The following is a 27,554-nucleotide window of genomic DNA, read 5'->3' as shown; positions in this document are numbered from 1 at the left end:
TGACTCTAAACCCATATCTTTCTATAATAACACTGAATGTAAATGGACTAAGTGCGCCAACCAAAAGACATAGGGTATCAGAATGGATAAAAAAACAAGACCCATCTATTTGCTGTCTACAAGAGACTCATTTTAGACCTGAGGACACCTTTAGATTGAGAGTGAGGGGATGGAGATCTATTTATCATGCTACTGGAAGCCAAAAGAAAGCTGGAGTAGCCATACTTATATCAGACAAACTAGACTTTAAATTAAAGGCTGTAACAAGAGATGAAGAAGGACATTATGTAATAGTGACAGGGTCTATCCATCAGGAAGAGCTAACAATTATAAATGTCTATGCGCCGAATATCAGAGCGCCCAAATATATAAAACAATTACTCATAAACATAAGCAACCTTATTGAGAAGAATGTGGTAATTGCAGGGGACTTTAACACCCCACTTACAGAAATGGATAGATCATCTAGACACACGGTCAATAAAGAAACAAGGGCCCTGAATGAGACATTGGATCAGATGGACTTGACAGATATATTTAGAACTCTGCATCCCAAAGCAACAGAATATACTTTCTTCTCGAGTGCACATGGAACATTCTCCAAGATAGATCATATACTGGGTCACAAAACAGCCCTTCATAAGTTTACAAGAATTGAAATCATACCATGCATACTTTCAGACCACAATGCTATGAAGCTTGAAATCAACCACAGAAAAAAGTCTGGAAAACCTCCAAAAGCATGGAGGTTAAAGAACACCCTACTAACGAATGAGTGGGTCAACCAGGCAATTAGAGAAGAAATTAAAAAATATATGGAAACAAACGAAAATGAAAATACAACAATCCAAACGCTTTGGGACGCAGCAAAGGCAGTCCTGAGAGGAAAATACATTGCAATCCAGGCCTATCTCAAGAAACAAGAAAAATCCCAAATACAAAATCTAACAGCACACCTAAAGGAAATAGAAGCAGAACAGCAAAGGCAGCCTAAACCCAGCAGAAGAAGAGAAATAATAAAGATCAGAGCAGAAATAAACAATATAGAATCTAAAAAAACTGTAGAGCAGATCAATGAAGCCAAGAGTTGGTTTTTTGAAAAAATAAACAAAATTGACAAACCTCTAGCCAGGCTTCTCAAAAAGAAAAGGGAGATGACCCAAATAGATAAAATCATGAATGAAAATGGAATGATTACAACCAATCCCTCAGAGATACAAACAATTATCAGGGAATACTATGAAAAATTATATGCCAACAAATTGGACAACCTGGAAGAAATGGACAAATTCCTGAACACCCACACTCTTCCAAAACTCAATCAGGAGGAAATAGAAAGCTTGAACAGACCCATCACCAGCGAAGAAATTGAATCGGTTATCAAAAATCTCCCAACAAATAAGAGTCCAGAACCAGATGGCTTCCCAGGGGAGTTCTACCAGACGTTTCAAGCAGAGATAATACCTATCCTTCTCAAGCTATTCCAAGAAATAGAAAGGGAAGGAAAACTTCCAGACTCATTCTATGAAGCCAGTATTACTTTGATTCCTAAACCAGACAGAGACCCAGTAAAAAAAGAGAACTACCGGCCAATATCCCTGATGAATATGGATGCAAAAATTCTCAATAAGATACTAGCAAATCGAATTCAACGGCATATAAAAAGAATTATTCACCATGATCAAGTGGGATTCATTCCTGGGATGCAGGGCTGGTTCAACATTCGCAAATCAATCAACGTGATACATCACATTAACAACAAAAAAAGAGAAAAACCATATGATCTTGTCAATCGATGCAGAAAAGGCCTTTGACAAAATCCAGCACCCTTTCTTAATAAAAACTCTCGAGAAAGTCGGGATAGAAGGAACATACTTAAAGATCATAAAAGCCATTTATGAAAAGCACACAGCTGGGGCGCCTGGGTGGCGCAGTCGGTTAAGCGTCCGACTTCAGCCAGGTCACGATCTCGCGGTCCGTGAGTTCGAGCCCCGCGTCAGGCTCTGGGCTGATGGCTCAGAGCCTGGAGCCTGGTTCCGATTCTGTGTCTCCCTCTCTCTCTGCCCCTCCCCCGTTCATGCTCTGTCTCTCTCTGTCCCAAAAATAAATAAACGTTGAAAAAAAAAAAAAAAGAAAAAGAAAAGCCCACAGCTAACATCATCCTCAACGGGGAAAAACTGAGAGCTTTTTCCCTGAGATCAGGAACATGACAGGGATGCCCACTCTCACCGCTGTTGTTTAACATAGTGCTGGAAGTTCTAGCATCAGCAATCAGACAACAAAAGGAAATCAAAGGCGTCAAAATTGGCAAAGATGAAGTCAAGCTTTCGCTCTTTGCAGATGACATGATATTATACATGGAAAATCCGATAGACTCCACCAAAAGTCTGCTAGAACTGATCCATGAATTCAGCAAAGTTGCAGGATGCAAAATCAATGTACAGAAATCAGTTGCATTCTTATACACTATCAATGAAGCAACAGAAAGACAAATAAAGAAACTGATCCCATTCACAATTGCACCAAGAAGCATAAAATACCTAGGAATCAATCTAACCAAAGATGTAAAGGATCTGTATGCTGAAAACTATAGAAAGCTTATGAAGGTAATTGAAGAAGATTTAAAGAAATGGAAAGACATTCCCTGCTCATGGATTGGAAGAATAAATATTATCAAAATGTCAATACTACCCAAAGCTATCTACACATTCAATGCAATCCCAATCAAAATTGCACCAGCATTCTGCTCGAAACTAGAACAAGCAATCCTAAAATTCATATGGAACCACAAAAGGCCCCGAATAGCCAAAGTAATTTTGAAGAAGAAGACCAAAGCAGGAGGCATCACAATCCCAGACTTTAGCCTCTACTACAAAGCTGTCATCATCAAGACAGCATGGTATTGGCACAAAAACAGACACATAGACCAATGGAATAGAATAGAAACCCCAGAACTAGACCCACAAACGTATGGCCAACTCATCTTTGACAAAGCAGGAAAGAACATCCAATGGAAAAAAGACAGTCTCTTTAACAAATGGTGCTGGGAGAACTGGACAGCAACATGCAGAAGGTTGAAACTAGACCACTTTCTCACACCATTCACAAAAATAAACTCAAAATGGATAAAGGACCTGAATGTGAGACAGGAAACCATCAAAACCTTAGAGGAGAAAGCAGGAAAAGACCTCTCTGACCTCAGCCACAGCAATCTCTTACTCGACACATCCCCAAAGGCAAGGGAATTAAAAGCAAAAGTGAATTCCTGGGACCTTATGAAGATAAAAAGCTTCTGCACAGCAAAGGAAACAACCAACAACACTAAAAGGCAACCAACGGAATGGGAAAAGATATTTGCAAATGACATATCGGACAAAGGGCTAGTATCCAAAATCTATAAAGAGCTCACCAAACTCCACACCCGAAAAGCAAATAACCCAGTGAAGAAATGGGCAGAAAACATGAATAGACACTTCTTTAAAGAAGACATCCGGATGGCCAACAGGCACATGAAAAGATGTTCAGCGTCGCTCCTTATCAGGGAAATACAAATCAAAACCACACTCAGATATCACCTCACGCCAGTCAGAGTGGCCAAAATGAACAAATCAGGAGACTATAGATGCTGGAGAGGATGTGGAGAAACGGGAACCCTCTTGCACTGTTGGTGGGAATGCAAATTGGTGCAGCCGCTCTGGAAAGCAGTGTGGAGGTTCCTCAGAAAATTAAAAATAGACCTACCCTATGACCCAGCAATAGCACTGCTAGGAATTTATCCAAGGGACACAGGAGTACTGATGCATAGGGGCACTTGTACCCCAATGTTCATAGCAGCACTCTCAACAATAGCCAAATTATGGAAAGAGCCTAAATGTCCATCAACTGATGAATGGATAAAGAAATTGTGGTTTATATACACAATGGAGTACTACGTGGCAATGAGAAAAAATGAAATATGGCCTTTTGTAGCAACGTGGATGGAACTGGAGAGTGTGATGCTAAGTGAAATAAGCCATACAGAGAAAGACAGATACCATATGGTTTCACTCTTATGTGGATCCTGAGAAACTTAAGAGAAACCCATGGGGGAGGGGAACAAAAGAAAAAAAAAAGAGGTTAGAGTGGGAGAGAGCCAAAGCATAAGAGACTGTTGAGAACTGAGAACAAACTAAGGGTTGATGGGGGGTGGGAGGGAGGAGAGGGTGGGTGATGGGTACTGAGGAGGGCACCTTTTGGGATGAGCACTGGGTGTTGTATGGAAACCAATTAGACAATAAATTTCATATATAAATAAAAAAAAAAAAAAAGAAACTCATCGATAGTAATACCGTAATAGTAGGAGACTTCAACACTCCACTCACAGCAATGGACAGATCATCTAATCAAAAAGCAACAAGGAAACAATGGCTTTGAATGACACACTGGACCAGATGGACTTAAGAGATATATTCAGAACACTTCATCCTAAAGCAGCAGAATATACATTCTTCTCCAGTGCACATGGAACGTTGTCCAGAATAGACCATATACTGGGACACAAATCAGCCCTAAGTAAGTACAAAAAGATCAGGTCATACTGTGCATATTTTCAGACCACAATGCTATGAAACTCAAAATCAACCACAAGAAAAAATTTGGAAAGGTAACAAATACTTGGAGACTGAAGAACATCCTACTAAAGAGTCAATGGGCTAACCAAGAAGTTGAAGAGGAAATTAAAAGTTATATGGAAGTCAGAGGATTCTCAGAAGATGGTGATGTAGGAGGACACTGGGCTAACCTCGTCCCACTGATTGCGAAGATTCCACTCACATCTGCCTAAATAACCCAGAAAACCACCAGAAGACTAGCAGAATCAACTCTCCAGAGCCAAGCATAGACAAGAGGCCCACGGAAGAGGGTAGGAAAGGCAGAGAGGTGGTGCATGCTACATGGACTGGCGGGAGGGAGCCAGGGTAGTGGAAGGGCAGCCCGCCTGGCAAGGCAGAGCCCCTGAAGTCTGGCTTGCAAAAGTGGAGGCTCTGGACTGCTTGAGTTCTGACAGCTAGCGGGATTTAACATCTGGAATGTTAAAAGTCAACAGCTCTGCTCTCGGAGACTGGAGAGGGTGAGAGGGCACCAGGAGGGAGAGATGCTGAGTCCCAGAAGACAGAGCTCAGCTCAGTGGGAACAAAGGTGCTGGTAAGCACAATATCCCTCTCCCATCCCCCAGCCGAAATCCCAAAGGAAAGCAGTTCCATCACCGAACTTGTTTGCATCCTGCAAACACTCAATGCTGTGCTTCTGTGGATCCATCCCTCCAAGGGGTCTGCCTTCCTCCCAGTGCTGCAGGGCCCCTCCTGCAGGGGACCACCTATGGCAAAGTGAGCTAAGCCTACCTCTTCTGCCCCTGTGCACCTTGCAGATCCACCCTGGCTAATATGCCAGATCCCATTGAAGCAGCACCACAAGCCTGGCAGTGTGCAAATAGCCCAGACAGGGGCTACACCACTCCACAGTGAGTCCTGCCCCTGGGAGAGGAGAAGATAAGGTACATACCAGTCTGACTGTGGCCCCAGAGGTGGGCTGGGGACAGACATCCAGTGTGACTGTGGCCCCGCCCACCAACACAAGTTACTTGAGACAGCACAAGGGAAGTGCCTTGCAGTTTGGAGCCACTGCAGGGACTACCCAAAATGACAAAACAGAAGAAATCTCAAAAGAAACTCCAGGAAGTAGTGACATCTAAGGAATTGATCAAAAACGATTTAAGCAATATAACGGAATAATAATTTAGAATAATAGTCATAAAATTAATCACTGGGCTTGGAAAAATCATAGAGGACAGCAGAGAATCTATTGATACAGAGATCAAGGGACTAAGAAATAGTCATGAGGAGCTAAAAAATGCTATAAATGAAGTACAAAATAAAATGGAGGTAGCCATAGCATGGACTGAAGAAGCAGAGGAGAGAATAGTGAATTAGAAGATAAAATTATGGAAAAAGAAGAAGCTGAGGAAAAGAGAGATAAAAAAAAATCCAGGAGTATGAGGGGAGAATTAGAGAACTAAGTGATGCAATCAAATGGAAAATATCCATATCATAGGAATTCAAGAAAAAGAAGAGAGAGAGAAAGGGGCTGAAGGTGTACTTGAACAAATCATAGCTGAGAACTTCCCTGATCTGGGGAAGGAAAAAGGCATTGAAACCCAAGAAACACAGGGAACTCCCTTCAGACGTAACTTGTATCAATCTTCTGCATGACATATCATAGTGAAACTGGCAAAATACAAGGATAAAGAGAAAATTCTGAAAGCAGCTAAGGATAAACAGGCTCTCACTTACAAAGGGAGACCCATAAGACTAGTGGCAGACCTATCTACTGAAACTTGGCAGGCCAGAAAGGAATGGCAGGAAATCTTCAATGTGATGAACAGAAAAAAAATATGCAGCTGAAAATTCTTTATCCAGCAAGTCTGTCATTCAGAATAGAAGGAGAGAGAAAGGTTTTCCCAAACAAACAAAAACTGAAGGCGTTCATCGCCACTAAACCAGCCCTACAAGAGATCCTAAGGGGGATTCTGTGAGTGACATGTTGCAAGGACTACAAAGTACCAGAGATATCACTACAAGCATGGAACCTACAGACATCACAATGGCTCTAAACCCATATCTTTCAATAATAGTACCGAATGTAAATGGACTAAATGCTCCAACCAAAAAACATAGGGTATCAGAATGGATAAAAAAACAAGACCCATCTATTTGCTGTCTACAAGAGACTCATTTTAGACCTGAGGACACCTTCAGATTGAAAGTAAGGGGATGGGGGCACCTGGGTGGCTTGGTCGGTTAAGCATCTGACTATTCTATTCTATTCTATTCTATCCGATAGATAGAAATATCTATCATGCTACTGGAAGTCAAAAGAAAGCTGGAGTAGCCATACTTATATCAGACAAACTAGACTTTAAATTAAAGGCTGTAACAAGAGATGAAAAAGGGTATTATATAGTAATTACAGGGTCTATCCATCAGGAAGAGCTAACAATTATAAATGTGTATGCGCCAAATATGGGAGCCCCCAAATATATAAAACAATCACAAACATAAGCAACCTTATTGATAAGAATGTGGTAATTGCAGGGGACTTTAATACCCCACTTACAATAATGGATAGATCATCTAGATACAGGATAAATAAAGAAACAATGGTCCTTAATGATACATTGGATCAGATGGACTTGACAGATATATTTAGAACTCTGCATCCCAAAGCAACAGAATGTACTTTCTTCTCAAGTGCACATGGAATATTCTCCAAGGTAGATCACATACTGGGTCACAAAACAGCCCTTAATAAGTATAAGAGAATTAAGATCATACCATGCACATTTTCAGACCACAATGCTATGAAACTTGAAATCAACCACAGGAAAAAGTCTGGAAAATCTCCAAAAGCATGGAGGTTAAAGAACAACCTACTAAAGAATGAATGGGTCAACCAGGCAATTAGAGAAGAAATTAAAAAATATATAAACAAATGAAAATGCAAATACAATAATCCAAAAGCTTTGGGATGCAGCGAAGCCAGTCCTGAGAGGAAAATACATTGCAATCCAGGCCTAGCTCAAGAAATAAGAAAAATCCCAAATACAAAATCTAACAGCACACCTAAAGGAAATAGAAGTAGAACAGCAAAGACACACCAAACCCAGCAGAAGAAGAGAAATAATAAAAATCAGAGCAGAAATAAACAATATAGAATCTAAAGAAACTGTAGAGCAGAACAAGGAAACCAAGAGTTGGTTTTTTGAAAAAATAAATAAAATTCAAAAAATAAACAAAATTTGAAAAAAATAAACAAAACCTCTAGCCAGCCTTCTCAAAAAGAAAAGGGAGGGGACACAAATGGATAAAATCATGAATGAAAATGGAATTATTATAACGAATCCCTCAGAAATACAAGCAATTATCAGGAAATACTATGAAAAACTATATGTCAATAAACTGAACAACCTGGAAGAAATCGACAAATTCCTAAGCACCCACACAATTTCAAAACTCAAACACGAAGAAACAGAGTTGAACAAACCCATAACCAGCGAAGAAATTCAATCAGTTATCAAAAAACTCCTAACAAATAAGAGTCCAGGACCAGATGGCTTCCCTGTGGAATTCCACCAGACATTTAAAGCGGAGATAATACCTATCTTCTCAAGCTGTTACCAAAAATAGAAATGGAAGGAAAACTTCCAGACTCATTCTATGAAGCCAGCATTACTTTGATTCCCAAACCAGAGACCCAGCAAAAAAAAAAAAAAAAAAAAAAAAAAAAAAAAAAAACACGGGAGAGACAGACAGAGAGAGAGAGAGAAAGAGAGAGAGAGAAAAAACTACAGGCCAATATCCCTTAAAAATATGGATGCAAAAATTCTCAACAAGATACTAGCAAATCGAATTCAACAGCATATAAAAAGAATTATTAACCATGACCAAGTGGGATTCATTCCTGGGCTGCCAAGCTGGTTCAACATTTGCAAATGTTGCATCACATTAATAAAAGAAAAGAAAAGCACCACATGGTCCTGTCAATCGATGCAGAAAAAGCATAAAAGCCATTTATGAAAAGCCCACAGCAAATATCATCCTCAATGGGGAAAAACTGAGAGCTTTCCCCCTGAGATCAGGAACATGACAGGGGGTCCAATCTCAACACTGTTGTTTAACATAGTGTTGGAAGTGCTAGCATCAGCAATCGGACAATAGAAGGAAATCAAAGGCATCAAAATTGGCAAAGGTGAAGTCAAACTTTCACTTTTTGCAGATGACATGATATTATACATGGAAAACCCGATAGACTCCACCAAAAGTCTGCTAGAACTGATACATGAATTCAGCAAAGTCGCAGGATACAAAAATGAATGTACAGAAATCAGTTGCATTCTTATACACTAAAAATGAAACAACAGAAAGACAAATAAAGAAACTGATACCATTCACAATTGCACCAAGAACCATAAAATACCTAGGAATAAACCTAACAAAAGATGTAAAAGATCTATGCTGAAAACTATACAAAGCTTATGAAGGAAATGGAAGAAGATATCAAGAAACGAAAAACATTCCATGCTCATGGAATGGAAGAATAAATATTGTTAAAATGTCAATACTACCCAAAGCTATCTACACAGTCAATGCAATCCAAATCAAAATTGCACCAGTATTCTTTTCAAAGCTAGGACAAACAATCCTAAATTTTGTTTGGAACCACAAAAACCCCGAATAGCCAGAGTAATATTGAAGAAGAAGACCAAAGAGGGAGGCATCACAATCTCAGACTTTAGCCTCTACTACAAATCTGTAATCATCAAGACAGGATGGTATTGGCACAAAAACAGACACCTGGACCAATGGAATAGAATAGTTACACCAGAATTGAACCCACAAATGTATGGCCAACTAATCTTTGACAAAGCAGGGAAGAATATCCAATGGAAAAAAGACAGTCTCTGTAACAAATGGTGCTGGGAGAACGGGACAGCAACATGCAGAAGAATGAAACTAGACCACTTTCTTACACCATTTACAAAAATAAACTCAAAATGGATAAAGGACCTGAATGTGAGACAGGAAACCATCAAAACCCTAGAGGAGAAAGCAGGAAAAAACCTTTCAGACCTGAGCCGCAGCAATTTCTTACTTGACACATCCCCAGAGGCAAGGGAATTAAAAACAAAAATGAACTATTGGGACCTCATGAAAACAAAAACTTATGCACTGCAAAGGAAACAATCAACAAAACTAAAAGGCAGCCGACAGAATGGGAAAAGATATTTGCAAATGACATATGAGACAAAGGGCTAGTATCCAAAATCTATAAAGAACTCACCAAACTCCACACCCAAAAAACAAATAATCCAGTGAAGAAATGGGCAGAAAACATGAATAGACACTTCTCTAAAGAAGACATCCAGATGACCAACAGGCACATGAAAAGATGCTCAATGTCACTCCTTATCAGGGAAATACAAATCAAAACCACACTGAGAGTGGCTAAAATGAACAAATCTGGAGACTAAAGATGCTGGCAAAGATGTGGAGAAATGGGAATCCTCTTGCACTGTTGGTGGGAATGCAAACTGGTGTAGCCACTCTGGAAAACAATATGGAGGTTCCTCAAAAAATTAAAAATAGGTCTACCCTATGACTATAGCAATAGCACTGCTAGGAATTTACCCAAGGGATACAGGAGTACTGATGCATAGGGGCACTTGTACCCCAATGTTTATAACAGCACTTTCAACAATAGCCAAATTATGGAAAGAGCCCAAATGTCCATCAGCTGATGAATGGATAAAGAAATTGTGGTTTATATACACAATGGAATACTACTTGGCAATGAGAAAGAATGAAATATGGCCTTTTGTAGCAACGTGGATGGAACTGGAGAGTGTTATGCTAAGTGAAATAAGTCATACAGACAAAGACATATACCATATGTTTTCACTCTTATGTGGATCCTGAGAAAGTTAACAGAAGACCATGGGGGAGGGGAAGGAAGAAAAAGGGAAGGGAGACAGCCAAAGCATAAAAGACTCTTAAAAACTGAGAACAAACTGAGGGTTGATGGGGGGTGGGAGGGAGGGGGTGGATGGGTGATGGGCATTGAGGAGGGCTCCTGTTGGGATGAGCACTGGGTGTTGTATGGAAACCAATTTGACAATAAATTTTATATTAAAAGAAAGTATGTGGAAGTCAATGAAAATGATAACACCACAACCCCAAACCTCTGGGACACAGCAAAGGCGGTCATAAATAAGAGGAAAGTATATAGCAATCCAGGCCTTCCTAAAGAAGGAAGAAAGATCTCAGATACACAACCTAACCTTACGCCTTAAAGAGCTGAAAAAGAACAGGAAATAAAACCGAAAACCAGAAGATAGGAAATAATAAAGATTAGAGCAGAAGTTAATGCTATTGAAACAAACAAACAAACAAAACAGTAGAACAGATCAGTGAAATCAGAAGCTAGTTCTTTGAAAGAACTAACAAAATTGATAAACCATTAGCCAGCTTGATCAAAAAGAAAAAGGAAAAGACCCCCCCCAAAAAAAAACAAGAATGAAAGAGGAGAGATCATAACCAAGACAGCAGAAATAAAAACAAAAATAAGAGAATATTATGAGCAACTACATGCCAATAAAATGGGCAATCTGGAAGAAATGGATAAATTCCTAGAAACATATACACTACCAAAACCGAAACAGGAAGAAATAGAAAATTTGAACAGAGCCATAACCAGTAAGGAAATTGAATTAGTAATCAAAAATCTGCCAAAAAACAAGAGTCCAGGGCCAGATGGCTTTCCAGGGGAATTCTACCAAACATTTAAGGAAGAGTTAATACCTATTCTCTTGGAACTGTTCCAAAAAATAGAAATGGAAGGAAAACTTCCAAATTCTTTCTATGAAGCCAGCATTACCTTGATTCCAAAACCAGATAGAGACCCCACTAAAAAGAACTATAGACCAATTTCCCTGATGAATATGGATGCAAAAATCCTCAACAAGATATTAGCCAACCGTATCCAACAATATATTAAAAAAATTATTCACCACGACCAAGTGGGATCTATACCTGGGATGTAGGTCTGGTTCAATATCCATAAAACAATCAATGTGATTCATCACATCAATAAAAGAAAGGGCAAGAACCATATTATCTTCTCAATATGTGCAGAGAAAGCATTTGACAAAATACAGCATCCTTTCTTGATAAAAGCCCTCAAGGAAGAGGGATAGAAGGATCAAATCTCAAGATCATAAAAGCCATATATGAACAACCCAAAGCTAATATTATCCTTAATGGGGAAAAACTGAGAGCTTTCTTCCTAAGGTCAGGAACAAGACAAGGATGCCCATTCTCGCCACTGTTATTCAATATAGTATTGGAAGTCCTAGCCTCTTCAATCAGAAAACACAAAGAAATAAAAGGCATCCAAATCGGCCATGAGGAGGTCAACTTTCAGTCCTTGCAGATGACATGATACTCTATATGGAAAACCCAAAATATTCCACCAAAAAACTGCTAGAATTATTTCATGAATTCAGCAAAGTTGCAGGATATGAAATCAATGCACAGAAATTGGGGGCATTCCTACACAAACAATGAAGCAACGGAAAGAGAAATCAAGGAATCAATTCCATTTACAGTTGCACCAAAACCCATCAAATACCTAGGAATAAATCTAACCAAAGGTGTGAAAAATCTATACACTGAAAACTATAGAAAGCTTATGAAAGAAATGGAAGAACACACACACACACACACACACACACACACACACACACACAACGGAAAAAAAGATTCCATGCTCCTGGATAGAAAGAGCAAATATTGTTAAAATGTTGATACTACCGAAAGCAATCTACATATTCAAAGCAATCCCTATCAAAGTAACAACAGCATTCTTCACAGAGCTACAGCAAATAATTCTACAATTTGTATGGAACCAGAAAAGACCCTGAATAGCCAAAGCAATCTTGAAAAAGCAAACCAAAGCAGGAGGCATCACAATCCCAGACTTCAAGCTATACTACAAAGCTGTAATCATCAAGACAGTATGGTACTGGCACAAGAACAGATACTCAGATCAATGGAACAGAATAGAGAACCCAGAAAGGGACCCACAAACATATGGCCAACTAATCTTTGACAAAGCAGAAAAGAATACCCAATGGAATAAAGGCAGTCTCTTCAGCAAGTGGCGCTGGGAAAACTGGACAGAGACATGCAGAAGAATGAACTTGGACCACTTTCTTACACCACACACAAAAATAAACTCAAAATGGATGAAAGACCTCAATGTAAGACAGGAAGCCATTAAAATCCTCAAGGAGAAAGCAGGCAAAAACCTCTTTGATCTTGCCGCAGCAACTTCTTACCCAATACGTCTCTGGAGGCAAGAGAAACAAAAGCAAAAGTGAACTACTGGGATCTCATCAAAATAAAAACCTTCTGCACAGCGAAGGAAACAATCAGCAAAACTAAAAGGCAACTCACAGAATGGGAGAAGATATTTGCAAATGACATATCAGATAAAGGGTTAGTTTCCAAAATCTATAAAGAACTTATCAAACTCAACACCCAAACACCAAATAATCCAGTGAAGAAATGAGCAAAAGAGATGAATAGACACTTCTCCAAGGAAGACATCCAGATGGCCAACCAACACATGAGAAAATGCTCAACATTGCTCATCATCAGGGCAATACAACTCAAAACCACAATGAGATACCACCTCAAACCTGTCAGAATGGCTAACAACTCAGGCAACAACAGATGTTGGCGATGACACGGAGAAAGAGGATCTCTTTTGCATTGTTGGTGGGAATGCAAGCTCGTTCAGCCACTCTGGAAAACAGTATGGAGGTTCCTCCAAAAAATAAAAATAGAACTACCCTATGACCCAGAAATTGCACTACCAGGCATTTATCCATGGGATACAGGTGTGCTGTTTTGAAGGGACACATGCACCCCCATGTTGATAGCAGCACTATCAACAAGAGCCAAAGTATGGAAAGAGCCCAAATGTCCATCAATGGATGAATGGCTAAAGAAGATGTGGTATATATATACAATGGAGTATTACTCGGCAATCAAAAAGAATGAAGTCTTGCCATTTGCCACTACATAGATGGAACTGGAGGGTATTTTGCTAAGTGAAATTAGTCAGTCAGAGAAAGACAAAAATCATATGAATTCACTCATATGAGGACTTTAAGAGACAAAACAGATGAACATAAGGGAAGGAAAGCAAAAAGAATATAAAAACAGGGAGCGGGACAAAACAGAAGAGACTCATAAATATGGAGAACAAACTGAGGGTTACTAGAGGGGTTGTGGGAGGGGGGATGGGCTAAATGGGTAAGGGGAACTAAGGAATCTTACTTCTGAAATCATTGCACTATATACTAACTAATTTGGATGTAAATTTCAAAAATAAAAAAAAATTTAGTAGATTTCAATTCTCTAATAAGATTGTGTTTTTCCTTCTGTCACTCATCAACCCAATGCCTCACCACCTTACATCAATCACAAATACATCCCAGCCTTTCACTTCGGGAACTGACTGGAGAATTCTAGGGATAATAAAGATTTTGAGATTTCATTTTGTACATTTCCCTGTTTCTGGGCAGGAGCCCATCTGAGGCATTGAAAAGACATGTGAGACAGCCTTGCACATGGCCAGAGAGGCTACACCCTTTCATCTCCCCTGGTCACCCACTAATTTAAGAAAATTCTTCCTTATGTTCAATCTCAATCTGTTTTCCTTCAGGATTAGCCTCTCTTTATCACCCATTCTGATTGGGGACTAGGTACATAAAACCTCAACAGCTGAAGACAATTCTAAAATGCCCACCTGGTAACATGATTCCATTGCCTATCAGTCCAGGTGTCTGGAATTTTAGGTCTCATATATTTTGTTATTAACCCATTAAAATTTATTGAAATATTCCTTTAAAAGCATTAATTTGGTTCATACAAAAATATAAAACCTTATGCAGTCATCTGTTTTCTAATTAAAGTTTTGAAATATGACAGTATCCTAATTTCCAGGAAAGATAAAGAACTCCTATTCCAATTCCCCAACCTCCATGGTATCCTCAGTTAGTATCATCACATTATCACTCATTTTCTTAATGGCCAGTACAACCCTGAGGTGGAGAATGAGTAATATGTCTTCCCCAGTCCCTTTCAGGTCATCATAAGATGTAGGCGTAACAGAATTCACATTTGTCCTGACCCACCCAATGCTTTCCCCAGGGGGAGCCCCTGAGGACCAGGAAGACTCCAGCATGTGCACTTTCCCAAAGTGGTCAGAGTGCCAAACTCTGGCCCAGTGATTGGTGTGGGAGGCCGGGGGTCCAGAGGGCAGCCAGGGCCCACACTTCTCTATCTTCACCAAATTCAATTTCCCCAGCCTAGGCTCCCAATTCCAAAGTTTTCAGACCTTTCACAATGCTTATATGAGGCCAGACACCCATCATCAATCACCTAAAGGCCAGTGCTTCTCACACCTGAAAGAGCATACAAATCACTTGGGAGCCTGTTAAGAATGAAAATTCTGGTTCAGTATGTCTGGGTTGGGGCCCGAGATTCTCCATTTCTACAAGCCCCGAGGTGACACCCACATTACTGGTCCATGGACCACACTTTGAAGAGCAAGGATATAGATGAGAGTAGCAGGTGCTACAGTTGTCTCCAAGGAAGAGTCTATCTGTCCACATCCTTCTCTCTATCCTCCAGATGGCAATGAGAATCATATCTCGTTCCTTCCTGATTCAAGATTCTCACTCCATGGCACAATACACAATACAAACCTGGCTCATAAATTCCCTTCAAATGTGAAAACACACATCTCTCATGAGAGTCTCATCTTTTATGACTCTCAAAGGTCCATGCAGTTTAGAATTACATGGACTTTTTCTTTACCAATTTACTTATCCCTCTTTTATTACCCAAATTGTTCCATAGGCTCACAACAGTCTCATTCTTTCATGAGTCTTAAAGGTCTATGTAGCTTAGAATTACTGTCCCATGTCTTTTGCAATTCACCTGTGCCTCTTTTATTACTCAAATTGTTCCATAGACACCGTTCCCCAAGGAAGTGTCTCTTGACTAACACCTCTTTCTCAGTTGCTACTCATATCTTCCTTTCCAAAGTAATGATGCCTCAATCCCTATCTAGTTACTAATTTCTCCTATTCAAGTCCATCTGTCTCTTCATTTACGGTGTAAATTCTCTCCCCAAAGAATCTTAATGCTCTCACAAGGTTTTTGCACTAGCTTCTCAAAAATGCATCTAAACGAGTTGGTAAGTATGTTAGTAGTCCTGCACACTTCCCTGGAGTCACTTACTCCCTGTAGGGAACATGAGAAATTCTGCAAGTAGGAAAGCAGTTTCCAAGCTATCCCTCCCAGGGCAGGCCCCATACACAAATACAATAGAAAACCGCAGGCCCTTTTATGCCAACCTTAGAACTCTGACTGCTTCAACAAGGATGCCTGTTATGCCCATGCTGCAGCCAGTCTCTTCTTCAGGTATTCCTTGGAATCAGGTAGAGCAGGTCGGGCCTTTTAACAGTTTCACTGTTTCCATCCCCTCCCCACATCCCATGGGAATAAATGGAGCATGACCAGGGCAGGTTCATGCCATGATTTCTCCTTTCCCAGGGCTGTATTGTACTTGTTCCTTTTTGAATGAACAACACTGCTCTTACTGTTTGGTCTAGAGGAGCGGAGGACCTACTCCTTGCCCTGAGTAAGACTCTACTGTGATGGAACAGACAGGACAATCACCAGAACTCAGGCATAGCAGCAGAAAGCCAAAACTACAAGTGCCTGAGTACAGCTCTAGATGCTAGATACGGATCTAGATCCAGCACTGGAGAAAAATGCTGTTTGTTAAGGAAATCTCCAACAAGATAGTTTTAAAGGAGTAGCACATGCTAGCCTGGAAGGAAGGAGAATTTTCTTTACCAAAAAAAATGTGTAAGGCTCCATTCAATCTAACATGAATTATTAAATGCTCCTTATGTTCCTGGCCTCCAGCTGGATGCTTAGGGAAGTGATAAGAAACACTCCTTACTAAAGATCTATAATCTCAGAAACAAAATAAAGAAAGTAAAGACACACAATATCTGTGGTATTTTATTTTTTATTTCAGCTTTATTGAGGTTTAATTAACATATAAAATTATAAGATACTTAATGTGTAAATTGGGATAATTTGATATACATATACATTGTGAAATGATTATGAATTTCCCACTGTGAAAGGATTAATGATGGTATATTAATGTAAATGTTTCATTAAATGAAGGTAAGTGTTCAAAGTGTGCCTTTGTTTCCCTCACTTCATCTTTACATTTGGAGGGGTTTCAGAGGGAGCTTTGGACCAGCAGCATCAGCATCACCTAGGAACTTGTTAGAAATACAAGTTCTAGGGCCCACCAAGACCTATGGAATTCCAAACACTGGGAGCAGGGCCAACAATCTGTGTTTTCACAAGCCCTCCAGGTGAGGTGACACCTGCTAAAGTTTGAGCACTATTGAACAGAGTAATATTCTTGGCCTGTCTCCACACAGTCTTTCACTGTGACTTTGATCAGTGAGTTAAAGAGGTAGCAGTGTGCATCTCAGCTCAGCCCCTTCCATTATTTTATTGGTTTTCATTTTTTGTGCACAACCAACTTGGCCATAGGACACATGCTTCCCAACTTGCTCATACACAAGAAAATCTAATATAAGTGCTCTTCTGTGTTGGGAGGCAGGGGTTGCTCAGCACTAGTTATGATGAGGAGTATGTCAGTCTGTGTGAGTGATGCAGGGCTAGCATGCCAATTAGCTTGCAGATCTAAAGCTGATGGTTTAATTATCTGTGTCTATGTCTTGATTATCAATTGGTTCCAAACATAGGAGGGGGAAAAGGGGATTATTTATTGGACCTCTATAGCTCTAACAATGGATTGTAGTGAAATGTGGTCAGGATGTATGTTCAGATCGCATGCAGTAGAGAGACCTAGTGTAGAGAACAACAGGAAAGAAGAACCAGAGGAAATCCTAGAATTGTTTAAGTAAATGGAACTTTAGAAATGATCAGTTATGACTTCCTGTGTTACAGATAAATAAGCAGAACATTGAAGGAAAGGAGTGGCTTGCTCAAGATCACATTGCTAGTTAGTGGTGGCAATATTACCGACCAGAACCCAGAATACCTGGTTCTCAGCTGTGCACTTTCTGAGCAGTTGGACCAAAGCAGACAATAACAGAGAAGCCTTTAGGACCAAGAATGTAGATATGGCTGAGTAGAAAAACCAACCCCAGGGATTTTCAGCATGGGCAGTGGGTTCAAAGCCAAAATGCTTTGTGGTCAGAAGAAATCTCTGTTTCCAATCCACCCTCACACAGCCAAGGGTCAAGCTACACAGCCTGCTCAGTGTATTCTGAACACTGCTTCATTTTCCTGTGCTCTTCCCAGTGTTGCTCTCTCTGCCTAGAATCTCTATATGTCATATGTCGCCCATATGTAGAAAACCTTACTTGTGCTTGGAGAGAGCCAACTCAAATGACATTCCTCTACAAAGTCTTCTCTGATTTCACCAATCAACTCTCACCATTGTGTCAACCACAAATGATCATCATCCACTTTGAATTCCCAGGACACATTTTTTTGCTATTACTCATGACAATATTTTCTACTTTGTGTTACAGCTATGCTTTACCCCTTATATTAGAATATAAGCTCCTTAAAGGCAGTGATAATATTTCATAATTTTCTTTGTCTTTTTCCAGTTTGTTTTATTTTTTATTGAAGTATAATTAACATAGAGCGTTGTTATATTTTTCTCAGATGTACAATATAATGATTCAACAATTCTATACATATCTCCAGCCTCATGAAGATAAATGCGTTCTTAATTCTCTTCATCTATTTCACCTACCCACCACCCATCTCCCCTTTGGCAACCACCAGTTTGTTCCTTGTATTTACAAGTCTGTGATGGTTGGTGCACCTGGGTACCTCAGTAGGTTGAGCGTCCAACTCTTGATTTAGGCTCAGGCCATGATCCCAGCATTGTGGGATCAAGCCCTGTGTTGGGCTCTGTGCTGAGTGTGGAGCCTGCTTGAGATTCTCTCTCCCTCTCTCTCCCCCTCTCCTACTCATATTCTCTCTTTCTCTCTCTTTCTCTCAAAAACAAATTAACATTAAAAGAAAATATTCTCTCTCTTCCTCACCAGCACTTGCACTCTCTCTCTCTCAAAAATAAAACAGAACCTGAGGTGTTTTTTTCATTTGTCTCTTTCTATGTATGTTTGTTTGTTTTATTTAAGTACACATACGAGTGAAATAATTTGATATTTGTGTTTCTGTAACTTATTCCACTTAATATTATAACAACAAGGTCCATCCATGTTACAAATGGCAAGATTTAATTCTTTTTTATTGTTGATTATATTCCCCCCACACACACACACACACGCACACACGCACACACACATACACACACCACATCTTCTTCATCATTCATCATCAGTGGACACTTGGGTTGCTTCCATATCCTGACTATTTTAAATGATGCTACAATAAAGATAGGAGTGCATATATCTTTTTGAATTCATGTAAATAAAAACTTTTGTACAACAAAGGAAACCATCAACCAAACAAAAAGGCAAACAACCTAATGGGAGAAGATATTGCAAATGATATATCTAATAAGGGGTTAATGGGAAAAATAAACACCTTGCATAACTCAACACCAAAAAAAGTATAAACCACTACAAAATGGGCAGTGGACCTGTATAAATGTTTCTCCAAAGGAGACATACCAGATGGGCAACAGACACATGAAAAGATGCTCAGCATCACTAATCACCAGGGAAATGTAAATTAGACCTATAATGAGGTATCACTTTACACCTATCATAATGGCTAAAATAAAAAAGACAAGAAATCACAAGTACTGGTGAGAATGTAGAGAAAAAGGAACACTTATGCTTAGTGGGTGAGAATGTAAATTGGTGCACCCACTACGGAAATTACTATAGAAGTTCCTCAAGAAGTTAAAAATAGAACTATCTTATGACCCAGTATTTCCACTATTGGGTATTAACAGAAAGAAAACAATTTTTTTCTAGCTCCTTTTTATTTATTTATTATTTTTTTTCATATGAAAGTTATTGCCAAATTGGTTTCCATACAACACCCAGTGCTCATCCCAACAGGTGCCCTCCTCAATACCCATCACCCACCATCCCCTCCTTCCCACCCCCATCAAGCCTCAGATTGTTTTCAGTTTTTAAGAGTCTTTTATGGTTTAGCTCCCTCCCTAACTTTTTTTTCCCTTCCCCTCCCCCATGGTCTTCTGTTAAGTTTCTTAGGATCCACATAAGAGTGAAAACATATGGTAACTGCTCCTTTTTAAAATGTGTTTTAGTTTTTATTTTGAGAGAGAGAGAGAGAGAGAGAGAGAGAACACAAGCAGGGGAGGGGCAGAGAGAGAGAGGGAGAGAAAGAGAATCCTAAGCAGACTCTGTGCTGTCAGTGCAGAACCTAACGTGGGACTTGAACCATGAGATCATAACCTGAGTTTATATCAAGAGTCAGACACTCAACTGATTGAGCAACCCAGGCACTGATTTTCTAGCTCTTTTAATAAGAACTTTTTAAAATCCAGTAAGCAGCTACAGACACAATTAAAAAGTAGACAAAATTTAAAAAAGGAGAAAAAGCAAAGACAAATCCTTCACTATGTAATAAATACAAAGTCCTATTAGTGTTCCTCCACTAACATTCTGTGGGAGGCCTAGCTTTCCATGCACTCAAGAGTATGTTCCATTATTGTATAGGAAGACCAGACTGCATTAGGGTGTGATGATGTCAAACCAAATATGTACTGGCACTGCTGAGTTCAAGGTCCACAGTTTTGGTCTTAAGTGAGGTTAATTGACCAGGCTGTGCTGGATCCCATAGCTGAAGTAGATAGCAAACCCAATCAGCATCCAGACACAAAGTATAGCCCAGGTGCCAGCTGTCATCTGCATCATAAGGTAAACATTCATGAAGATGCTCAGTACTGAGAGGAAAGGCAGAGCAGGGACCTTAAAGTAAAGGGGAGTGGAGCTCTGAGGCTGTCTCCAGATGACCCCAGTGAGCCCAGTGATGAGCACCAGGAGCACCACAACCACTGAAATCCACACTGGGTCTCCAGAAAGCAGAACTGGCCACTGGGCCAGCACCAGGCAAAGAAGAATGATCAGCAGAACAAGCAGTGAGGAGCAAACATAGACAACCCGGCTGGAGAGTGGAGTGGGGATGGAGCTGCCTGGAAAAAGTAGTCCCTGTAGAGTCAGCTTCTCTGCTACAACTTCTCTATTCCCATCCTGCACCTCTGCTTCATTTCCCCCATTGTGCATCTCAGGCTGATACCTGACAATGAGAACACCAAAAACCAGCAGAGAGAAAGATAGCAGGGGCCCAAGTGACATGAAGCTCAGAAGATCAGTGAGCCCAAAGAAGAATACTATGACTAGTGCAATAATGCCAAAGATCACAGTGGCCACGATGGGGATTTTTGTGCCAGTTTGGATCCTGGCAAGGACAGGGAATAGGAGGCCATCCTGTGCCATCATATGTATCACCCGTTGTATGTGGAATATAAAGTCAAAGGAGTTGATAGAAAGACAGAGGAATACAAAAGCTACAACATAGTAGGCAGGGGTCCAGCCAATATGGAGAAATGCCTCAGGCAAGGTGCTCCCACGTTGAAGCTGGTAGTAAGGCACCATGAGTGTAAGTGCTGAAAAGACACCAAAATACACCAAAAGACAGATGAACAGTGAAATCACAATGCCCCTGGGGATGGAATGTTGGGGATTCTTGGCTTCTTCAACTCTGGTAATAATAAAAGTGAAACCCACAAATGTATAGAGACAGGTAGCTGCTCCACGGAGAATCCCCTCGAAGCCAAAAGGCATAAATCCTCCAGACCCCAGGGGGCCCAAGCCAGAGGTATCATTGAGTCCAGCCTTTATGTAGTCCTCTTCTGTGAGCTGCCAGTTGTGCAGGTCCCCCTTAATGAAGCCAGCAATGATGACAAAAATGAGAACAATAATTTTCATCAATGTGAACACTTTGGTAACCACAGGAAGCTGCCTAATCTTCCAAGTCAGAAATCCTATGAATAACAACACAAGGAACACAACAAAGAAGACTAGAACATCTGCAAAAACACGGGAAACATTTAGTGAGATGCTGTCATGCAGCATCTGAAATATCTGGTTTCCAAAAACATTGTCAAAAACTAAGATCCAGGCTTGGGTCACAATGCTTGCATAGACAGTATTTACAAGGAGGAGGTTCCAGCCAGTGATGAAAGCCCCGAGTTCACCTACAGTGACATAGCTGTAGAGATATGAAGAACCAGAATGCGGAACTCGGGAACTAATCTCTGCATAGGTCAGCCCAGTCAACACTGAAGTTAGGCCAGCCACCAAGAAGCAGATCACAATGGATGGTCCTGCTTTATCTCTAGCCACTTCGCCAGGCAGGATATACACAATTATATTCATTGTATGCTCCATACCCAGGGCCACTATATCCAGAGTGGTCAGGCTTCTGGCAGTCTCAGCCACAGGTTGTTCCAGTGTACGTCTGCGTACCAGCTTTTGACCAAATCTGCAAAGTGCTTGACACAACATTCTAGCTGGAATTGGAGTAGATTCTAGGATCTGAGAGCTGTGATGAGAGCAGGGAGCCGTAAGTCTCAGATCAGGTTCCGTGACACTGAGGTAAGCTGGGTTGGGTTGGGGATGTTGCAGCTGGTTGCTCAGACTTCAGTGATGCTGCTTCATATTTCTTCTGCTATGCGCTATCCCTCCATAATGCCTAAGACATGGTAAACAATAAATATTTATTGAACAATGGTGTTCAACTAACAAACCAAAGTTCAGAAGTCGCATGTCACCTGGTACAGCCTGAATATCAGAGAAACTGACACAAAAGGACATCATAGAAAAATCAACCCTGCTTTCCACCCAGAAAAACTGCCAAATATCTCCCAACATTCTCTTCTTTTACATAATACATGGCATAATTCCATTTTGGTTTGTCAACTTAATGTAACTTCATGTACTAATTAAGCTGTAAAACACATCAGGGCATGAATTTATTGCACAATAATTCACATACAAGATGTTTGCGTGGTGCTTAGGCATGAGTTATGACACATTTATTCACAGAATGGAGGGTCTTATTGCAATTACAGAACCATTTTTGAAATATCATGAGTATAAATATAAATATTGGTCCCATGGTCTTAAAACCCTTAGCCCCATAAATCAGATTCCAAGGTCACATGTCACTTTGGCCCCCTTTATCCTCATTCTGCATTACCATTTAGCTGTATTGATGACAAAGAATGTACAGTCCAACCCTTTCTTTACCCACCTGGCCACCAGGGTACAGTGAAAAGAGAAAAGGGAAAAAGGGGTAGGGCCTTTATAACTACCTGCAAAAAGGAGAGCTACAGACGGTCTGGTGAGGAAACACTGGAGAAATGGGTGAAGCAGCCAACCAAGTGTCCATTACTAAGAAGGGAGAAGAACCAGAAAGGCCATTTTGTGAATTCTGACATTCAATGAAACTCACCCAAAGCAACCAGACAAAAATTCACTACAGTTATGTTCACAGTTATGAGAGTGTGATAGGTAGAGAGCAAAAAAGTAATTCACCTAGCTCAGTAGCTCACAACCAAAACAATTCCTTCTGTCTCTTCCCTCTCTGGGTTCCAAGCGAGAAGGTGAGCTCACTTCTGCAGAAAGTCTCCTCACTGACCACACTGTGCTCTATAAACACCTTGAACCATCTGTGATGTCAGCTGCTGGCATCCTGCAGCAGAATCTGCCCTGTTCTGTGAGCTTGTAACTCCCTATTAAGTTCCACAAGGAGTTCTTTTTAACTGACTTAAAGTATTATCTTAATATATCAATTATATTTTCTTAATGAACAAATCCTGCATGTGTTTCCTCCTCCTCTCCCCTAGCTGCTATTCAAATGTCCCCCTCCTCAAGTGGAACAAAGTTTTAGTTGAACAATTCAGAGGAATGTCCTAGAAATAACTAGTGGAAAACAGAGAAAACAAAGTGATGGAGCCCCCACTCTCCTCCCTACTTAGGCTTTGTGTTTTATTTATTTTTATTTATTTATTTTTATTTTTAAGAGAGAGAGAGCAGGATCAGGGAAAAGGGGCAGAGAGAGAGAATCTTAAGCAGGTTCCATGTTCAGCCTGGTGCCCATTGCAGTCCTGGGATTATGACCTGAACTGAAATAAAGAGTTGGACGCTGAAATGACTGAGCTAGCCAGGCGCCCCTCAGGTTTTAGTTTTGAGAGAATTTTAGGAAATGTTGTCAGAGGTTTCAAAAGAGAGAAAGACCAGGTCAAACTTAAAAAAATCTCTATAGATGATCAAGAGGACCCCTTGGATTATGGGTCAGACCTTTCTACAAATCCATCTAGACTCTTTATTTGCCATTCACCAGTTCCAATGTTATGATTTACCAACAAACACCTGAGACAGATAAGGAAGGTCAATTAACTCAAGGAACTTTCTACACTATGAATGTGATTGATGTGTCCCCACTCATGTCCAAGCTTCAAACCCTTCAGTGCTTCCCCACTGCCTTTCCTTCCTTCATAGTCTTTCCTTCCTACATCATCTGACACTTACTTATTCCTCCAGCCTCTTGCCCTTCTCACTTCCTATTCCAGCTGCAAAATCCCATATCCACCCTGTTCCCTTGCCTCTAATGCCCTATTAGCACTTCACATACTAACCCCCAATTCTCTTTCAGTTCCCAGCTCAGAAGTTGCTTCCCCAGAAGTCTCCCCTGACCCTTATGCTGCCCTTCTGGTGTGCTTTCATAGCACCTGGGTTTCCCCCATATTCCATTTATCCTGATGTGTCAGAATTCCAGTTCAGCTGCCTGTCTCCTCCAATAGACTGTGAGTTAGCTCCATAAATATTTGTTGAACAAACGTACAAACTGAGAAGAGAAGCCTGAAAGAACCCATAACCCAGAATTCCTATCTACTTGAGTTTGAGATACATACTTTGTAGCCAAGTAACCTTTATGCACCTAGCTCAGGTAAAGATATAAATGGTATTACCTTCCTTGTAGAAGTCAATCAAAATGAAAAGTGTGAAGCAAAATCTACCTGTGATAAAACCTTGATCTTCACATTGTTCACGGCAGGTATAAGCCACACATAGGTGATAAAGAATAGTTTGCCTTTGAGGACACTTGTTTAAAACTACCAGGCTGCCTTGGGTTACAGGCAACCACCCACCCATGTCCTACTTTTTTGAAGGCATCATGCTCAGGCCCTATAATCTAGGTAGCATGTCCTTAGGCAAAGGTTCTCACTTTGGGGGACAGAGGGAGGCATAATGAAGGTACCTGGGGACATCTTCAAATTTCATATCCTGTCTCTCTGTAGATTCTTTTCCAATTAGCCCTGTACTTCCCATGACTGCTCTAAATCACCCCAAAATGAAAAGAAATTGTCCTCAATTTCAAAGGGAAGAGATTCTAAAAGTTTCCTTTACAGAAAGGCAGCACAGTTTGGTAGTTAGGAGTTAAGGCTCTGCAGGTAGACTGTTCAGGTTCAAGTCACAACTCAACTTATACCAGATAACTTTGGACAAAGTAGTTCACCTCCTGGGGACTTAGTTTCCACAAGAGTCAAGTAAGAATGAAAGTAAATACCTCATAGGGTAATTGTGAGGAGTAAGTGAAATGATGCCAGCAAAGTACTTACCTCAGTGCCTAGCAAACAACATGTACTTAATATAACCTACCTAATGTTTAATATGGAAATCTGACCCAAAGTTTCCAAACTTGGAAAATCAATTAGTCTTTATAGATATATAGCCTCAAAATCACCCACTACAACTCAAGCCTGTGAGCTAGCTGTCATGAGACAATTAAAAGTTTTATTCTTTTGCAGAGCAGAAGCTTTTTATCTTGATGAGGTCCCAATAGTTCATGTTTGCTTTTAATTCCCCTGCCTTTGGAGACGTGTCGAGTAGCTGACGAATGATAAAGAAGATGTGGTTTATATATACAATGGAATACTACTTGGCAATGAGAAAGAATGAAATATGGCCATTTGTATTAATGTGGCTGGAACTGGATAGTATTATGCTAAGTGAAATAAGTCAGGCAGAGAAACACAGATACCATATGTTTTCACTCATATGTGGATCCTGAGAAATTTAACAGAAGATCATGGGGGAGGAGAGGGGGAAAAAAAGTTACAGATAGGGAAGGAGGCAAACCATAAGAGACTCTTAAATACTGAGAACAAACTGAGGGTTGATGGGGGGTGGGGGAGAGGGGAAAGTGGGTGATGGGCATTAAGGAGAACATCTGTTGGGATGAGCACTGGGTGTTGTATGGAAACCAATATGATAATAAATTATATTAAAAAAAAAGAATGATTTGGAATAGAGAAACCACAAAGGAGATGTGGAAAGACTTAAGATTTAAAATTTAAACTTATATATATGAAAACAGTATAAATAAAAGGAAAAAAAATAAATGTTTTATTCTATATATTTTGCCTTGAATCTCAAAGGACTCTAATTAGACACACTCATACATGCTGGTGCTAAACACATGGGGGATCTAGGCTTACTGAGTTATACCAGGCATCAAAAAATGAAGGAGTTGGAAATAATAATAATAATAATAATAATAATAATAATAATAATAAATATCCTTGCTTACAGATGCCGCATCTCATTTCTGGAAGAGGCAGGGCTGAGTACTATAGAGGTAAGAGCAATTAACATTATGTCAAATCTCTGGATTTAAGCCTTATTTCTTCTGCTTGACTACATAATCTCTTCTGCTTAATCCCTCTAAACCCAGATTTCCTCATCCACAAGAAACCTTACTTCACTTCCCTTACTGGATCAAAATGAGAATTCCATGAAAAGATACAAACTATCATGTACTGCTGATGGGAGTGTAACTGGGCCACCATCCTGAAGCACAATCTTAGTGGAATTAAGAATGTACACCCCCCCACACATACACACACACAACCCCTCTACAAGGTAACACCCAAAGGAACCTCTCTCCTGAGTCCATAAGGAAGCCAATATGAACACATTCAATGCAGGACTGTTTGTGGTAGCAGGGAGTTGGAAGCTATGCCAGCATCTGTTACTAGAGGGATACATAAGTAAAATGTGCTGTATGTGCTCAATGAAATACTACACAGCAGTCAGAAATCATACAGTAGATTTACATACAGCAACATGGGTATACCTCAAAAAGAGTGTTAGGAAGCAAAAGCAAAAGCAGGATGAAGTGTATAGCACAATATCACTTATGTAAATTTAAAAAACAGCCAAAAAATGTGTATATTTGTCAAGGATACATATATATCTGTTAAAAAATTTCACAATATTTCTCTGCTCAAAAGCTTTCATTGGTTTCCCTTTTTATTCAGAGTGGGAGCCAAAGTCTGCACTTATAATGGCCTACAAAGTCCTAGAGTATTTGTCACTGACCCAGCTACTTCTCAGCCTCTGTTTCTCTCTCTTCCCATTTTCCTCACGCTACTGGCCTCCTAAGAATTCTGGTTTCCTAACATACAAGGCAAGCCCTCACCTTAGGGCCTTTGCACTAGTTGTCTCCTATAACTGTACCAGTTCTGGCCCAGATATCCACATGGTTGCTTCCTTAATGGCATTTCATGAAATAGCACAAAACTGTGTAGCAATGCCTTCCTTAATCACCATATAAAAAACTTCACAATGTACCTTACCCCTGCCCTCATCACTTATCCCTATTTAACATACTATAAGTTTTACCTATTTATTTGTTCATGATTACCTCACTGCAAAAGAACATAAGCTCCATGAAAGCAGGAATTTATTATTATTATTATTTTGCTCTTGGCTGTATTCTCTGCACTTACAACTGAGCCTGACACAT

At 40.1% G+C, this 27,554-nt stretch overlaps 1 protein-coding gene and 1 pseudogene across 2 annotated transcripts in view; both read right to left on the bottom strand.

Annotated features, from left to right (window-relative positions):
* LOC112867626 (uncharacterized) overlaps nucleotides 1-27,554 on the bottom strand; it is a 173,095-nt gene that overhangs the window by 132,406 nt on the left and 13,135 nt on the right. The window lies entirely within an intron of this gene.
* Nucleotides 20,324-23,594, bottom strand: LOC112867628 (cationic amino acid transporter 3 pseudogene; annotated as a pseudogene). Its single transcript, XR_015253152.1, has 2 exons — nucleotides 23,056-23,594; nucleotides 20,324-22,433 (listed from the first exon to the last, which is right to left on the bottom strand). The product of XR_015253152.1 is annotated as a cationic amino acid transporter 3 pseudogene (transcript).

The sequence above is a fragment of the Puma concolor genome, chromosome B4 (genome assembly GCF_028749965.1).
Source record: "Puma concolor isolate L17-30 chromosome B4, mPumCon1.1.hap2, whole genome shotgun sequence".
In the NCBI taxonomy this organism is placed as follows: Eukaryota; Metazoa; Chordata; class Mammalia; order Carnivora; family Felidae; genus Puma; species Puma concolor.
Note: the sequence above shows the minus strand (reverse complement) of the source record. Positions and strands in the feature narration are given on the sequence as shown.